The 18,521-nt window shown below is 43.4% G+C and overlaps 2 protein-coding genes across 6 annotated transcripts in view; one reads left to right on the top strand and one right to left on the bottom strand.

The window, feature by feature from the left end:
- Positions 1-18,521, top strand: part of ralgps1 (Ral GEF with PH domain and SH3 binding motif 1) — a 733,240-nt gene that overhangs the window by 401,067 nt on the left and 313,652 nt on the right. The gene's annotated exons all lie outside the window — the stretch shown is intronic.
- The window catches only part of angptl2b (angiopoietin-like 2b), a 117,229-nt gene that overhangs the window by 39,629 nt on the left and 59,079 nt on the right, over positions 1-18,521 (bottom strand). Inside the window, exon 1 of one of the 2 annotated variants that reach the window (XM_059993862.1) lies at positions 7,102-7,883. The exons of the other annotated variant lie outside the window; for it this stretch is intronic. The gene's annotated coding sequence lies outside the window, so the exon portion shown is untranslated. Of the gene's footprint in view, positions 1-7,101; positions 7,884-18,521 lie in introns of those variants that run through there. 2 annotated transcript variants of the gene reach the window in all.

The raw sequence follows: 18,521 nt of genomic DNA, 5'->3' as shown, positions 1-18,521 counted from the left end.
GCAACTGCAGAGGATTGTGGACACAATTCAGAATTTCACAGAAATCAGCCTCCGTTCTATGGGTTCCGTCTATACTTATTTATACCTCAGTGAAGCAGCCGCGTAATCAAAGACCCCACCCGCCTGGCGCAGTTGATGAAACAGATCGATTCCTGTCTGAGAAATGAATTGCATCAGCTCCATTTGCCAACGGGTCGACAGCAGGTGTCATTTCATTGGCTCGTCACTTAACCCTGGGACATCTGAACAGCAAAAATGCATACATCAGGATGCTCCTTATGGACTACAGCTCGTCCCCTCGAAACTAATCAATAAACTTCAAAACTTTTGCCTCAGTACCTCCTTGTGCAATTGGATCCTCAATTTCCTCACTTGCAGGCCCCAGTCAGTTCAGATAGGCAACAACATCTCCTCCACAATCTCCATCAGCACAGGGTTGTGTGCCTAGCCCCATGCTTTACACTCATGACTGTGTGGCAAAGCAGAGCTCCAACAAGTCTGCCGATGATACCACTGTCATATACCGAATCAAATATGGTGACAAATCAGCATACAGGAGGAGGACTGAAAATCTGTTTGAGTGGTGCCACAGCAGCTAGCTCTCACTCAACTTTTGCAAGATCAAAGAGTTGACTACTGGCTTCAGAAGGAGGAAACTGGAGGTCCGTGAGTCAGTCCTCATCGGGAGATCAGAGGTGGAGAGGGTTCAGCAACTTTAAATTCCTCAGTGTGTCATTTCTGAGGACTTGTCCTGGGCCCCGGATGTAAGTGCGGTTATGAAGAAAGTACGGCAGTGCTTCTACTTCCTTGGAAGTTTGCGAAGATTCAGGATAACATCTCAAACTTTGACTAACCTCTCTAAATGTGTGGTGGAGAGCATCACAGCCTGGTATGGAAACACCAATGTCCTTGAACGGAAAGTCCTACAAAAAGTAATGGATATGGCCCATTCCATCATGGATAGAGCCCTCCCAACCATTGAGCACACCTGCACATAGTGTTGCAAAAACAGCGTCCATAATCAGGGACCCCCACACCGCAGTCATGCTCTCTTCTTGCTGCTGCCAGCAGGAAGAGGGTACAGGAGGCTCAGGACTTGTATCATCAGGTTCAGGAACAGCTATGTGGCTCTTGAACTACTTAACTTCACTCGCCCCATCACTGAACTGTTCCCATAACCTGTGGAGTCACTGTCAAAGACTCTTCATCTCATGATCTCACTATTCATTGTTTATTTCTTTATTATTATTGTTTGTGCGTGCAAACAGATTCAGCCCAGGGTAACTGGTCAACCAGAACTGTATTTCAATGGAACCCCATTGGAATCAGAATCAGGTTTAATATCACTGGCTTACGTTGTGAAATATATTGTTTTGTGCAGCAGTCCATTCCAATACATAATTATAAATTACAATAAGAAATATATGTTTATATGATTAAATAACTAGTGCAAAAAAAAATACTGAGGCAATGTCCAAGGGTTCACTGTCCATTCAGAAACCTGATGGCAGTGGGGAGAAGTTGTCTCTAAAACATTGAGTGGGTGTCTTCAGGCTCCTGTACCTTCTCCTTGGTGGCAGCAATGAGAAGAGGGCATGTCTTGGATGATGGGGGTCTTTAATGATGGATGCTGCCTTTTTGAGGCATCAGCTTTTGAAGATGTCCTGGTTGCTGGAATGGCTAGAGTCCATGATGGAGCTGGCTGAGTTTACAACTCAAAATGCTGAGGTTGTGATGAATATTATAGAAGTGCAAGTTTGTTGTTTGAGACTCTCCATTAGACAATGTAATTTTGAATAATTTTAAAACTATTCTCACTGGGACTTTATTCTTTAAGTTCATGCCTCTTTAAGTTTCAGTGTAGTTGCCAGGCAACGAACCCCTGTGGTGCACTGCAACATTGCTGTATTTTATGAACAAGGAGAAGGTCAAGGGAAATGCAATTAGTGGACAATATCTGTTTCTTTCCCCTTTGAAAGGAGGCACAATAGGACACTGGGTGGTACTGGGATTCCCTGAGAAGTGCTTCGGAGTTGGCAATTACATGTGTTGGAAATTCAGGCATTTCTTTCAGCTACTACTTGAGGATTTTTGAAACTAGTTCTCAAAAGTTGTTCACAGTTTTTTATGTCTACTAGTTTATTCCCTTAACCCCTTGCGTGTAACTCGAATAAAGTCAACATTCAAAGTAATTTATTATCAAAGTACATACTGTATATCCGCATGGAAAAAGTTCACACAGCTCAATATTGAACTGATTCCACAACCCATGGGCTCACTTTTAAGGACTCTGCAAGTCACGTTCTCAATATTATTTAATTACTTATTCATTTTTTTTGTGTACTTGCAGTTTTATTTTCTTTTGCACAATGATTGTTTGTCAGTGTTTGTGTGTAGTTTTTCATTGATCCTATTGTACATCTTTGTCCTATTGTGAATGCCTGCAAGAATATGAACCTCAAGGTAGCATGAATATAACCTGACATATCTACTTTGAGAAATCCAAAAACCAGAGTCGGGAAACAGACCAAGAGTCCAAATACAAATGCTGGAAAGGCTCAGGAAAACTCACTGGCACAATCTGTCAACAAACGGGTGAAAACACAGGACTGAAATACACTGAGCAATAAACAGACAGGCCGATGATAGGTGGAGCACAATGAGACCCAGGTGGCAGCAAAACAGGTAACAATGAGAAACAGATGAGAGCCAGAGTACTCAGTGATACAGGGGTCGGAGTAGAGCAGGAGCGGGGACAGGAGCACGTGGCAATACAAAACCACAGACCGACAGATGGGGGAAACGCACAAAGAGACAGTTCCACTGGAGGTACTGACAAAATATATTGCTTGAAGCATGGTGTAGTGTCTAACAGCCACGCAAGTGCACATGACTGATGCTAGTTGGAAACAGATCAGCAACAGTCTTCTGCCCCAATTAAGTGTCAGTGTCCCAAATAACTGAAGGGAATCCTGACTATTTTCTCGATTCTTTTTGTTCTTTAAGAGTTGTCCCAAATAAGTAGCTGTCCCAATTGACCAATAGCCCAATTAATTGGAATCCACTGTACAAAACTGCCCAGTGTGTCACTATCTTCCTGTCATCAAGGACATATCTATGGAAAGGCACCAGAAAATGTCCAGCAATATCACCCTGCTCGTGGGCTGTTTGTTCCAGTCCCATCAGAAAGAAGGCTACGTAGCATCCATGCCAGGACCAGGAGACTCAAAAACAATTACTTTCCCCAAGCAGGAAGGCTGATCAACACTTGCACCCAATAACTCCACCTCTACACCCCCCACCACCACTGCTTTATCATTTCCTGTCAGTCACCTTATGTACAGACACTCCTGTGCCTAGCGTCACTTAAAGTACATACAATCAATCAATCTATATAAGCTATCTTATGTATTTATATTTATTGTTTTTATATTATTGTGTTAGTTATCTTATTGTGTCTTTTTGTGCTACATTGAATCTGAAGTAACGATTATTTTGTTCTCCTTTACACCTCTGTACTGGAAATGACATGAACCAATCCTGAATCTTCAATCTATTGAGCTGGCAGCAAAGAAAGGCAAATCATGCAAATAATAAAAAATGTGAATAAATAATACTGAGAACATGAGTTGTAGAGTTCTTGAAAGTGAGCCTATGGGATGCGGAAGGTGGGTTGGGGCTCCTGTAAAGAAATGAGCTAATCTCTAATTCTGTGAAAATTTGCTATCAAGGTTGCAGTGTAGGTGCAGTATACCCGACCCACAATTCACACTCCTGACACAAGGTAGGAATTTATTTTGGGATACCGTTAATCATGACTTATTCTGCAAAGAAAGACTTGGCAAATGAAAGTAAATCCCTGTTCCCCAGGCTTCATTATCTGGGCCAGTGTGATGGCAGAGGGATCGAAGCTTCCATCTCTTTACTCATTCCCCCACCATTCAACAGTGTAAAACTGCCAGGGACATAGAGTGAATGTGCAGTCTTTTTTTCCAGGGTTGTGGAATCAGGAAGCAATGAGGCGAAGGGAGAGAGATTTAATAGCAACCTCACGGGCTACTTCATCACCAAGAGGGTGGGTCGGTATATGGAATGCGCTTCCGGAGGAAGTGGTTGAGGCGGGTACAATAACAATATTTAGAAGAGCGTCTGGGAGGATATGATTTACAGAGAGAAAACGCAGGCAAATCTCCGTCGACCCTTACCAGTTTTTATCTTGATGTGGCAACTGCTCTGCATGTGACTGCAGACTGATTCTCCTCTGTCGCCTTGTTCCCCCGCCCACCATTCCCATATAGCGGAGAAACAGACCGCCGCCCACAGTGGCGGCGCGGCGTTCGCCACCTGCTCTCGGGAGGACAGGTTCTCTATTTCAAAAATTCAGATAAGAATGCAGGAGGGGGAAGGAGTTGAAAACACATCATTTTGAACAAAACCTTTCTTAAGTTTGAGGAAAAGTTTTAACCTTCCTCCAACTAAGTTGAGGGAAAGTTCCCAACCCAAACCACACCTTCCACGTAAGGCCGGCGTGAATTATATAGACTCCGAGTAAATTGGATTTGGGGCAGTTAGCAGATTGCCGTAATGTAAATTGGCGGGGAGGGGGAGAGGGAGGTTGAAATATCGGAATTCGATCAAATTGACTCAAGATTTGATCATCTTCTTGATTTTCTTCCCAGAGAGTAGATTTAGCAAAACGAAATGAATGCGCTTGTCGGTGAATAGCCTGTAGATGTAACTAGAGTAGAACTTCGTTCTGGCTGATGTTTCATTGAGCAAGGCCGAGTAACCGTATGCGGCGCATTCCGCCACAACAGAACGGAATGTGAAATCGCAGCCCCAGATGCGGGATATTTCTGCCAGCCAGGCTCGAAGCGTGAACCGCCGTCACCGAGCGCTGACAGCCTTTGTTTCAGACTCCGTCGCGACGTTCAGCAGACCCCCTCCTCCGCCACAGACCGAGCGAGGCATCGCGGCGGCACGCAGTTCAGCTACTGACTTGACAGTGTGGCGGCTGGCTCGTACTGCAGCTTGTGCTGGGTCGGGGTACTACCTGCCTGTGGAATTGGCTGACGTAGGAAGCACGCTACTGGTAACCTGATCTGCCTTTGAAACGCTGTCTGTGGTGGCAAAACACTTAAGGGCTTTCTGCCCTCTCTCTGTGTCTCACTGCCTGTCTGTCTCTGGTTCTCTTCCTTTTTCTCCCCGTCTCTTGTCTCTCTCTCTCGCTGTTTGTGTCTTTCTCTCTCTCACTCACACACGCGCACACACACACACACACAGATTTCGGGAGCTACTCTTGCCCCATCCCTCCGGCTGTCACTACCATCCCTCCTCCACTCATGCTGGTTACAGGATTGTGCAGGGCAAGGTTCTGATGATTGTGTGGGTCTGATCTCCCTGTCTCTCCCCCCCCCCCCACACACACACACACACACAACTTTTTAAATGTTTTTCTTTCAGTTCGGTAACAACTCTTGAGTCTGCCAACATTTCTCCCTCAAGCGTCAGTTTGCCTCTGGAAAGTGCGTCTGGTGATGAGACCAGCCCCTTTAACTGGTGGAGCGCAAGAAGAAAGGAGAGGGGAATGTAGGCTTTGTGGGGGGAGGGGAAGGGGTGAAAAGTCGTCCGTCTCCCTCTTATCAGTTGAGAGATGGAGTTCCCCTCCCCCACCCCCTCGGCCGTGCCCTCAACTTCCTTCCCCACCCCCAAGGTCCCCTTCACCACCAGCAACCTCTCCGGCTCACAAGGAGAAAGAAACTTTTGTTTCATTCAGAGCCAGAATGCCAAGTTTTCCCCAGGGGGGTTTCTCCAGCTTAAGCGGCTGATCCCAATGGTGACCAGTTTGCCGGGAGTTCGTGCCCTTCTTGGGCAAGCTCCTTGCATTCTCCCGCCATAGGCAGTGTGCTGACCGGGGAGAAACAGCTTGCAACATCCACTTTTGAAAGAAAAAAAAGTTATGCCCCAACCGTAAGGCTGTGTTATAAAAACAAACTAATTTCCGTACAGACCTGCTATAAACATAACGAAACGAATCAGTTCCTATATTGAGCACTGGACTCTTCATTCAGCCGCCGTTTATTTTACTCTTTCGTGAAGTTCAGTCCACATAAAAGCACAATCAGAAACCTCCCACCGTTTGAAAACCGGTTCCGTTACGCTTTCGTTTTATAATCCCGCTCCAGCTCTCGGGTCTTCCACCACCGGTCTCTTGCAATCAAACGATCTCCCTCAAAAGAAATTTGACAGGTCAGCTTTCTTCTTACTAGGGCTCCTAAACTGTGGAACTCCATGCCAAAAACTACAAGGGGTCCAGACTCGGTTGTCATTTTCAAGTGACAACTCAAAACTATTTATTTAATCTTGCTATTACTGACATCTTTTTGTCTTTTATTTGTACTTTATCCCATTGTAAAGCACTTTGGACTACATAGTCTGTATGAAAAGTGCTCTGTAAATAAGATGTTATTGGTGTTGTTATCGCTCTGTATTAATTGAGTGTGTGAAAAATGTGTCCAGTGCTATTGGCATTCCATTTCTTGCTACTTTGAATTGTAAGTAACAGTTGACTTTGTGCGACAGACTGAGTTTAGTTGTTCCCGCTGTGCTCTTGGGCTCTTTATGCCTGTATTTGGGGTGATTTGAATCACTTTTCAGAAAGTGTGGAAAAATAAACAACTTAAAATCATTTCTCAGGATTGCTGTGAAAAGCGAATTGCTATTTAAATAAGTCCTTATGAACACAAAGACAAGGTGCCAATTTTGTAGACCAGTAAACCGCAAGGAAAATTTTCGATTCAAAATTGCATATTCCTGCAATGCTCAGCTGCTTTGTCTGAGAACAGGGTCACTGATAGTGATTCCAGACTGACGCACAATGATATTACTAATCATCTTTTAATGGTTGTGCCAAGGACTTCAGCTAACTTATTGGAATTCTTAAATTTTCTACAACAAAGCCATGAAAAATGGATTTAAAGTATTAGCTCAATTTGATTTGCGTTACGCTTGTTGGAGATACAGAAACAGTTATCTCCTATTGTTTTCCTTCTAAATTTGACATTTAAAAACTCATTGAGTTTTTGAAAGAGACTTCCTTACCAGCTTGACGCTGCCAATCCTGACGTCCTTGGTCTATTAGCTGTCTTGCCTCTTCTGTTTAAGTGCACTTAGCGCCCCTGTGAAGTGTAGCATCTCACCAGAGGGTCAGTTAATCAGAGACTCTCGACTCTCTCTTCCCTGTGTCAGTCACTGTAGCTTGCTTGGCAAATGGCTCTATACCTGGGTAGCAGCTCCAGGGATCAAATGCCAAAAGAAGTCAGCCCTTTTAAAAACTTTATTCCTCGCTGTCCTTCAAGTTAGCAGGAAGTTTGTGTTGACATCTCCATCGGTTCTCTGTGTCTACTGCAATATTTTTAAAGAATGAGTTTGCGAGAATTACTGCAAACTTATTAATACAGTAAGTTAGTACACTCTCTGCATTGTGACTGTGCTACATCAGCATATCAATGAAAAGCAAGAGTTTAAAAGTCCAGCATGTCATCCTCTTGGGTCTGAGTATCTGACTTGCAGAGCTGGTCCTCTAGATCACTTTGTGATGTATTTACATTCCGAGGAGAACTTTCAAGTAAAAGGCGGCAGCGCGTAGACAAGACCTTGTGTTGGGAGTGCAATCTGCGCGGAGCCTCCTACAGATACCCGTGGGCGGGGCTGCAGCGACGCTTCAGTGCACTGATGTCATGGCGGTTCGCTCCAATTGAAGCGACGTGGGCTGCCCCACACAGATCTTGGCAATGCTCCGCGCTGGAAAACCCTGCCTATTGACAGCAGCTCGGAAATATGCGACCTCCCTCCCCCGAAGATGTCAGCGGTTTAAAACAGATAAACCTCGGCAGAGGGCAGAGCTCTGCCGCGTTGCATCAACAGCTACTTTAGCAAAGCTCTGTAAAACTAGGGGAAAGTGCCGTCTTACGTATGCATTTGTGATTAAACAACTTGTGGAGGGAAACGTCGATGGGGGAGAAAGTTCAGCTAATTTAGTCGGAGAATAAAGCTGATGATAAACACAAGGGATTCTGCAGATGCTGGAATTCCAGAGTAACACACACAAAATGTTGGAGGAACTCAGCAGGTCAGGCAGCATCCACGATTCTGTAGATTCTATGGAAATGAATAAACTGTCGACGTTTCGGGACGAGAGCCTGCCCTGATGGAGGAGACCCTCCATCCGAGACCGGCCCAAAGGGGAATTTCTTTACTCAGAGTGGTAGCTGTGTGGAAGGAGCTTCCAGTAGAAGTAGTAGAGGCAGGTTCGGTATTGACATTTAAATTAAAATTGGATAGGTATATGGACAGGAAAGGAATGGAGGGTTATGGGCTGAGTGCGGGCCAGTGAGACTAGGTGAGAGTAAGCGTTCGGCACGGACTAGAAGGGCCGAGTTGGCCTGTTCCCGTGCTGTAATTGTTATATGGTTTTATATGGTTTATTCACTTTCATAGATGCTGCCTGACCTGCTGAGTTCCTCCAGCATTTAGTGAATAAACTTTTTGTTAACAGGATCAATAGGTTTCAATGGATACATTTAATGTCAGAGAAATGTATACATTATACGTCCTGAAATTCTTTTTCTTCACAAACATTCACGGAAACAGAGGAGTGCCCCAAAGAATGAACCCCAAAGCTACCCCCCCAGCTCCCCCTCCCCCCCCAGGCACAAGCAGCAGCAAGGGAATGACCCCCCCCAGCAAAAAAGTAATTACACAATTGTTGAGGATCCCTTTGAAACCTATTTGAATAGTGAAAGACCTCAGTAGAGTGGAAGTGGAAAGGATGTTTCCAAGAGTGGGAGAAGTCTAGGACCAGAGAGCACAGCCTCAGAATACAAGTACTGTATATCCCTTTACAACAGAGATGAGGCTAAATTTCTTCAGCCAGAGGGTGTTGAATCTGTGGAAGTTGTTGCCATGGATGGCTGTGGAGGCCAAGTCATTGGGGATATCTAAAAGAGAGGTTGGTAGGTTCTTGATTAGTAAGGGCATCGGAAGTAATGGGGAGAAGGCTGGAGAATGGGGTTGAGAGGGATAATAAATCAGCCATGAATGGAGAAGTGCAGCAGATTAGATGGGCTGAATAGCCTCATTCTTTTCCTATGTCTTATGGGAATTAGAAAATCTCATTTTTTGTTTGGTACTGTTCCTGCCAACATTTTAAATGATCTCCCTGCCCCACGATGATGATTTGTAATTTAGACTGTGTTGTGAAGGTACAGTTTTAACATCAGGAAAACCCTGCTTCCTAAACTTAGGGTAGCAAAATTAAATCCAATATATATATTACACTTGTGTTTGGATTCGATCATTGTTTGTTAAAAGATAATCGGCTCAGGAGACAGACAATCAGTAACTTCATTCACAACCCAACCCTCCCTCTACTTCACTTCTCTGCCTTTGCCATGGATCCTTGTTTCCCTGAATAAAAGTCTATCTTAACCCCGCTGTATGCCATTCATTCATTGCTAAGTTTGTCTGCTTAAAGCCAAATATTTTAAGACCTAGACTAAACCGCAAGATGAATTTTAAGATTTCGGAGTGAGTAGCAGACAAGGACAAAACTGTGGCAAGCTAATTTTTATTAATTACAGTAAGACGTACACTCAGTGGCCACTTAATTAAGTACTTCCTGTACCTAATAAAGTCGCCACTGAGTGTATATTCATGGTCTTCTGCTGCTGTAGCCCATCCACTTCAAGGTTTGACATGCTGTGCATTCAGAGATGCTCTTCAGCACACCACTGTTGTATTGAGTGGTTACCTGAGTTACTGTCACCTTCCCATCACTTGAACCAGTCTAGCCATTCTCTTCTGAAAAGGCATTTTTGCCACAGAACTGCCACTCACTGGATGTTTTATTTTGGTTTTTGCGTGATCCTCTGTAAATGCTAGAGAATTTTGTGTGTGCAAATTCCAGAAGATCAGCAGTTTCTGAGATACTCAAACTACCCCATCTGGCACCAACAATCATTTTATGTTCAAGGTCACTTAGGTCACATTTGTTCCCCATACCAAAGTTTGGTCTGAACAATAACTGGACCTCAAGATTCAAGTACATTTATTATCAACAAAAGTGTAAGTTATACAACCTTGAGATTTGTCTGCTTTAGGCAGCCACAAAACAAGAAACCCAAAAGAACCCAATTTTTAAAAAAAGACCAACACCCAATGTACAGAGAAAAAGAAAAAGAAAACAAATCATGCAAACGATAGAAGTGAGCACAACATTCTGAACCAAATTCAGTCTTTAGATCTGAATACCAGGAACAGCAAGACTAGGCCAAATCCTCGATATTCAGTTCATCGTATTAGTGGGGAAAATCGCCACAAAGTTTGCAGGCACAAAGAACGGCAGTTAGGGCAGTCTCATGGCCTCAGTGTCACAGAGAGAGAAGTGAACATTGCAGCAGACCAAGTGAAATCGGACCAACTCATGCCTCTGGTCCAAGCATCCTGCCTTTGAATCTACCTGGGTTGGTATTTACATTTAAACAGTGGATCATTAGGAAGCATCCTTGGCTCTGCCACTGCAATCAACTCTGGGCCTAGACAACGATGCCCAGCCCAAAGCCGTTATCAACCTCTCCAAATTGGCTTAGTGCTCAGAGCAATCCAACCTCACACCCGGGTTAGCTGGACAGGCATTGAAACCATCTGCCTCGGCGACTCCTCTCTAAATTGCAAACTCCAACTCCATCTGCGTTCATTTTACAAAGCACCAGCATGGCTCATCCCTCGAATTCACTTCCCCTTTGCTCGACTCTTCATTGTGGTGACAGTTCACCATAATTTACTTCAAAAAAATTGTTATTAATAATGTTTCTTTGTCATATTTCTTTCCTTTTGAACTACTAGTAAGTTGTCAGTCACCATCAGTAGCACTATCTTAAACCAGAATTCTCTTGGCCATGTCTGCACGTTTTTAAGCTTTTTGCTGCCATTTAATTAGCTGATTAGAAATTTGAAATTCATAAGCAGGTGTACATAATAAAGTGACCACTGAGTGTAAATGCCAGTTGCATATTAGTTTCTGGGGAATAACTGAAGTCACAACATGTTTTCTCTACTTAATTTAAACATCTGCGTTGTGACATTATGTCCGAGGAGTGTTTTTTTAAATCATGTTTCTTTCAACACATATCACTTGCTGCACTAAAGTTCATTGCTGTAATCCAACTGAATGAATAGTCTTCTGAGTCTTAATGAGTGGAGTGAGTGCCTTGCTAGGGAGATTTGGGATCACTTTGGGAGATCTGCCTGTTTCCCTTGTTTGGGTGACCTTGTTGTAGTGAGGACTAGGCCTCAAGCTGCATGCTTCTGGCTGCTAAAGTCGATGAGAGGAGATGCTGGAGGTGGCGTAGCGTGGCGTCGATACTTGGTTGGGGGATTGGTGGAATGACAGGTCGGACTGCGTGCATCCGAGCGCTGCTGGGAACTGTACCATCAATTCGTGGGACATGTTGCTCAGGGCCTTGGGCTGTATATGTTTTTTGTATGAGTATGTTTTTTTTTGCTCATTATTTTGAATGTGCTGTGTATGTTTTGCACCTTGGCCCTAGAGGAAGACTCGTTTGGCTGCATTCATGGTTGAATGATAATTAAACTTGAATTTGATTTGATTTGATATGGGCCAGGTAGGTTAAACACGGTAAATCTCCCCTCATCTCCAGTATCGACACAGTGGACTGAAAGTCCCTGTTTTAGGCTGTTTGACTCTATAGTAGGTTGTTTCATGATTTCATAGTCATCATTACCAGCTTTTATTTATTGACTTGAATTTAAATTATCCATCCATTGTGTTCTTTAGTCCAGATAAGTAACTACCATGCCGTCACAAAATGTGTTGAATGTCACCATGTGTTGAATTATGTTCTACTTTACTCTGAAGCATGCAATCAGCTCCCGAGCAAGCAAATCTGAGTCACATTTCAGATCCTAAGGAGAATTATTTTGCCATTTCCGTAGAAACAATGAAAACAAAAACAGAATATGTTTGTTGACAACAGCAAGTACATTACAACCTTGCATTGCACAATTCTTTTGAGCAGATTTGGGCCTTCAGTTACCAACCCACTGAAAGGCTCGTCCTTGGCATGTTAATTGCGATATCAAATCCTCAAGTAAACAGGACCATGCTTTCACTATTTTTTTCATTTGAGCAGATGCTTGGATGCAGACAGAAACTGATAGGCGGCTCCTCATCATCAGGTGAACTGAGCTCAGGTGTGTTTTGGGCAGCACCCCCTGCTGTCAGGTAGAAACTATCAGGATGACTGGAAAATTGACAGCAGGCTAAACGACCAGGTACTGAGATGGACTGGTGGCAGAGCAGAAGGTCACAGCCATCCAAGTAATGTCAAGCAGTAAAACATGGATAGAAACCCTGTTATGACCAAGTGGGAGTGATGATGGGGATGGAGAGTGAACCTTGTGTAAATGTGTAGGAATATTCGCTGAGAAGCAGTCAACAGGTCAGACAGCGTCTGTGGAGAGAGAAACAGAGGCAATAAGGCATAGGAGCAGAATTAGGCCATCTGGCCTATCAGGTTTCTCTGCTATTTAATCATGGCTGGTTCATTTTCCTGCCTTCTCCCATTTTTAAAATTGTGTACACCTTTATTCTTTAATGCTTCAGATCTAAGAGCTTTCAATGGAATTGAGGAAGTGAGAAAACGAGGTTTGCCAACATAGCATGCCTAAAATGTTCAGTAGAACAACAATATATAAAAGACATTTGGACTGGTTCATGGATCAGGAAAGGCTTAAAGTGGTACCACCAAAGACAGGTAAAATGGGATGATCTCATGAAAACACTTTGGTCACCATGGATAAGATGGGCTGAAGAGATAGCTATTGTGATTTACAATGACTGTAAATCTTGGAGGAGTCTGGCTCCCTAGTTCATGATGGATTTGTGGAAAATCTCCCAAGTGGACCCTCATTCCATGAGGCAAGATGATTGATGGGCAAAGATTCCGCAGGCTATTATTATACAAAATGTTTGTAGATACGTATTACCGACTTAGGCACATATGACTTCTGCACTGCACTGAAGTAATTTTATATATTGCACTGTACTGCTGCCACAAAAGAAATCAAATTTCATGATATATGTGAGTGATGATAAACCTGATTCTGATAGACAGGGGTGATTGATAAGTTTGTGGCCTAAGATAGAAGGAGTCAATTTTAGAAAACCTAGCACATTTATTTCCCCTATATTTACACACTTAGACCAGCGGTCATGGAGCATACAGATCCCTTCTTTGTAGAAGTGGACCACAACAAGGGTGATTGATAAGTTTGTGGCCTAAGGTTGAAGGAGATGAGTTATTAACTTCAAATTTTCTGCATTATCACTCAAAGAGTTGAACTACATGTGCATGTAACGAGAGTGTCTTGAACCTCCAGGTGGTTCACAGCAGGGGTGATTGATAAGTTCATGGCCTGTAGAAGGAGCTGAGTTACACAGCTCTCGTTACATGCATGTGCAGTTCAACTCTATGAAAATGAAGAAATTTTGCAGTTAATAACTCATCTCCTACCTTAGGCCACGAACTTATCAATCACCCTATGCTGTGGACCACATCTGAAGGTCCAAGACGCCAACTTCTACAAAGAAGGGAACCGTATGTTCCATGACCGCTGGACTAGTGTGTAAATGTAGGGGAAATAAATGTGCTAGGTTTTCTAAAGGTGACTCCTTCTACCCTAGGCCACAAACTTATCAATCACCCCTCATAGGTCTCCATTGTGGACTGAGAATGGGAAGGGGGCAGGGAGAGGGGAATTGTGGTTGGGAAAAGGGGAAGGGAGAAGGGAAGGAGCAGAAAGCACCAAAGAGACATTTTCTAATGATCAACAAACCAATTGTTTGGAATCAAATGACCTTGCATGGTGTCGCAGAGCTGGGTGTGTCAGCACCCATGCCAATCCCTGCCCCTGGCACACCTTCTCTGCCACCTGTCCCACAATCCTCCCACAGTACTCCACCCTTGCCATTCCCAATGTCCTTTGCTCGAGCCAGAGTTACAGACTTGCTCTCTGCTGCATGTTGACAAATACAGCACTGTGCAAAAGTCTTAGGCCTAAGACTTTTGCACAGTACTGTAGATGTGCTTAAGACTTTTGCATGGTATTGTACGATATCTGTCAGAAACACACTGAGTCTCAGCAATTTGCAGAACGGTAAACTTTATTTTTCGAGTCTGCAGAGTCGGACCCAACCAGCTCCTGCTAGATTGAGTGCCGAATTACATTTTGCACAGTTTTTTTATACCCTACTTGTTTACGACTTTGTGAGTTGCACCCATGTGAGGTGCAGACATTCTTCCTTAATCTCATTACAAAATTACAAATGTGATTACCCTTTAGCCCACTTATCCGCCTCAGCGCATTTTGACCGTTATTGTTCAACCGTTAAGCATGTCTTCCCGTTACCCGTATCGCTTCTTTAATCAGCAAGCTATTGTTTCATCCTCATTTTGCAAATTGGTTTATACGTTGCCCTGCAAGTTGCTTTGCACGCTCTTTCTGTGTCAGCACATTCTAAATGGACTCCTTAAGTACCGTCTTTAATTTAATCATTTCTCTCAATATCTATAGGGCAAATTAAGTTAATTTTAATGCCCCATTAATAAAGGTTAGGTAGCACAGATAATTCCTTACAAACTCTGACAGAATTGCACATTTAAGTTTGAAGTAAGAGAAATGTTGTCATGTTGTACTGTTATTCAGCTCAGTTAAATCTCCCGTTATCCTCTTTCCCTAATAAAATCACAGCCTGTCCAATATTTCCTCATATCCGGATTTTTCCATCAGACAGAATATTAGGAAGACTGAAATCACGAACCACTAGGCTCAAGGACAGCTTCTACCTCACTGTTATCAGACTATTGAATGGTTCCCTAGTATGATAAGATGGACTCTTGACCTCACAATCTACCTTGTGGTGATCTTGCACCTAATTACTTGCCTGCGCTGCGCTTTCCCTGTCGCTGTTGCACTTCATTCTGCGTTATTATTGCCTTACTTCAATGCACTGTGTAATGATTTGATCTGTATGGACAGTGTGCAAGACAAGTTTTTCCCTGTATCTCAGTAGACATGACAATACTACAGCAGTTCCAATCCTAACTTCCTAGGCCCGGTAACATTCTGCTGAGCCTGCTCTTCACCCTCTCCACCTTGGCTGCTGTTTGAGAGCAGAAGAAAAGGCAAATCTTGGTCCCATTTGCCCTCTCAGAGTCGAGTATACTATAATAATGTATAAAACCATAATGGACTCCAGTATTTGGCCGTTATTTACCCTCCCAGAACAGGATGTTCTTTGGATTAGAGGGCATGATCCATCAGGAAATGTTGGACAACCTTGGGTCGTTTTCTCTGGAGCAGCAGAGGCTGAAGAGAGATCTGATAGAGGTTTATAAGATTAACAGAGACATAGAGTAGACAGCCAGTACCCTTTTCTCAGGGTTGAAATCCCTAACATCAGAAGGAATGCATCTAAAGAGAGAGGGGAAAGTCCAAATGTGATGTGCAGGGCAAGGTTTTTACACAGGAGTGATTGATACCATGCCTGAGGTGGTGGAGGAGGCATATACAAAAGGGGCATTGAATAAGTTCTTAGGTAGGTTTAAGGATTTGCAGAAAATGGAAAGGGATGGACATTGTGTAGGCATTTAGTTGGACATTTGATTACTAATCAGTTTAGCACAACATCCTCTGCAGAAAGGCCTGCTCCTGTGCTGACTGTGTTCTTCATCCAGTGACCACTTTACTAGGTACACCTGCTCATTAATGAAATATCTAATCAACCAGACATGTGGCAGCAACTCAATGCCCACAAGCATGAGGACATAAGATCATAGGCCGTAAGAAATAGGAGCAGATTTAGGCCATCTGGCCCATCGAGTCTGTTCCACCATTCAATCATGGCTGATCCTTTTCTCTATCTCCTCCTCGACCCCAGTTCCCGGTCTTCTCCCCGTAACCTTTGATGCCATGTTCAATCGAGAACCTATCAATCTCTGCCTTAAATACACTCAACAACCTGGCCTCCACAGCTGCAGGTGGCAACAAATTCCACAAATTCACCACCCTTTGGCTAAAGAAGTTTCTCCACATCTCTGTTTTGAAAGGGTGCCTCTCTATCCTGAGGCTGTGCCCTCTTGCCCTAGACTCTCCCACCATGGGAAACATCCTTTCCACATCTACTCTGTCTAGGCCTTTCAACATTCAAAAGGTTTCAATGAGATCCCCCTCATCCTTCTGAATTACAACGAGTACAGACCCAGAGCGATCAAATGTTCCTCAAATGATAACCCTTTCATTCCTGGAATCATCCTCGTGAATCTCCTCTGGACCTTCTCCAAAGCCAGCACATCTTTTCTAAGATGAGGAACCCAAAACTGTTCACAATACTCAAGGTGAGGCCTCACCAGTGCCTTATAAAGCCTCACATAGTCAAGAGGTTCTGTTCAAACCAATAATCGGAATGGGGAAGAAATGTGATCCAAGTGACTTTGGCCGTGGAACGATTGTTGGTGCCAGTTGGGGTGGTTTGAGTATCTCAGAAACTACTGATGTCCTGAAATTTTCATGCAGAACAATCTCTAGAGTTTGCAGAGAATGGTGCAAAAACAAAAGAGAAGTCTGTGAATGGCAGTTCTGCGGGCAAAAGCACCTTGCCAATGAGGGAGGTCAGAGGAGAATAGCCAGACTGGTTCAAGCTGACAGGAAGGCAACATTAACTCAAATAATCATGTGTTTCAACAGTGGTGTGCAGAAGAGCATCTCTGAATGCATAACACGTCAAACCTTGAAGTAGATGGGTACAGTAGCAGAAGACCATACTGGGTTCATTCCTGTTATTAATGAAGTGACCACTAGTTCTAGTACTAAACTTACTAACACAATGTTGTTTGTGGGAGTATTGAAAGTTTAAGGGGGATGAAGGAGAGTACAAAAGCAAGGCTCACTGATTTGTTGATCATTTAAGAAAGGTGCACTTCAATTAGTAAGCATTCTTTAAATAGCTTCACTCTACAGTAGAAGTATTCAACTATTGGTATCCTGTTACTTCTGTAATGTTGAAGCAACCTTGCAGTGCTTTACATCTTTCTGGATATCTGCCAGAAAGTGCCTCCAAAGACACTACCATTTTGTTTTTGTGTTTTACAGCAGATTTTGTTGCAAAGCATTTATGGAATTCCCCCTTCAGAAGCCTGTAGTCTCTGCACGCAACCTTAGTGTCAGGCTGTAATGTCAGCTATGCTCTTTTGAAAGTGTTCCAAACAGGGAGAGCAAAGGAAAGTAAGATAATTGTCCGAATCAGATGATACAGGAGGTGTCCATACATAAAGAGAAATTGGCTTCAGAAAGCCTTTAATCTCCTTTCAAGTGAGCCCTTGGGCCATTCCCTATTAATTTACCCCTCTTCACCAATTTCTTAACAGTGATATAGCCCCAAGCAGCCGGAGAAAATGTTGACTTTAATGTGACTAAGGAGTGAGTTAGTATTTCCATTGTAACATTCATTTCAGATTAATCTGACCCATAATCATTATCTTTCAAGTCATAACATACTTTAATAATTAGCGTTCCCATAAAGATTCCTTAGGTACTTAGATAATTTGTGCGTACACCATCAGATTCCCCCAGCACCTAAATCACTCATGTTTACTGAAAGGTTTCCTAAATTTTGCATGCTTCTGTTTGGATAGTTTATTAATATTTTTTTGGAGTGGATTAGCAATTGGACTCCCGGGCAAGAATTGCTAGGTTTAAAATCTCACGTTACACATACAATGGCTAGCACGTGTTCATCCACACTTGCAGATGAGAGGATGGAATGCGGGCCTCATGTGTAACCCACGGTTACACCCATCTCACTGTCTTCTCCACGTACCTATCTGGTGTAACTGTGCTGCTGCCATTGAAGTTTAATCTTATGCTTAGCTGTTGAAGCCAGATAATTGCCTCAGGAGTTGTGGAGTGTACCACAGTGAAACCTCCTTTGTCTTGTGACCTATCTTGATCAATGCAACAAGGTGCTGCATATACCAATCCAAAGAGGTTGAGGTACGGTCTGGAGATTGGTAATAGATAGCTAACTAGCAGCACCATTATGCCGTCTGCTGCTGAATTCCAGACTATGCCATGTATGAAGAACATAGAATGTGGAACTGTATGAGCCCTTTGACCCGCAACGCTGTGCTGACCTTTCAACCTACTCCAAGGTCAACCTAAACCAACAGAGCCGGTAGTCCTCCATTTCTCATTCATCCACATGTCTGGAATAGTTTCTTAAATGTCCCCAATGTATCACCCAGTAAAGGTGTATTCCAGACACTTATCACTCTCTGCATAAAAAAAATTCTACCTCTGACATCTCCCCTAAACTTTCCACTGCTCACCTTAAACTGATGTCCTTGGATATTGGCCATTGCTTCTCTAGGAAAATGGAGCTG

Source organism: Hypanus sabinus, chromosome 18 (genome assembly GCF_030144855.1).
Source record: "Hypanus sabinus isolate sHypSab1 chromosome 18, sHypSab1.hap1, whole genome shotgun sequence".
NCBI lineage: Eukaryota > Metazoa > Chordata > Chondrichthyes > Myliobatiformes > Dasyatidae > Hypanus > Hypanus sabinus.
This window is presented reverse-complemented; position numbering and strand designations above follow the sequence as displayed.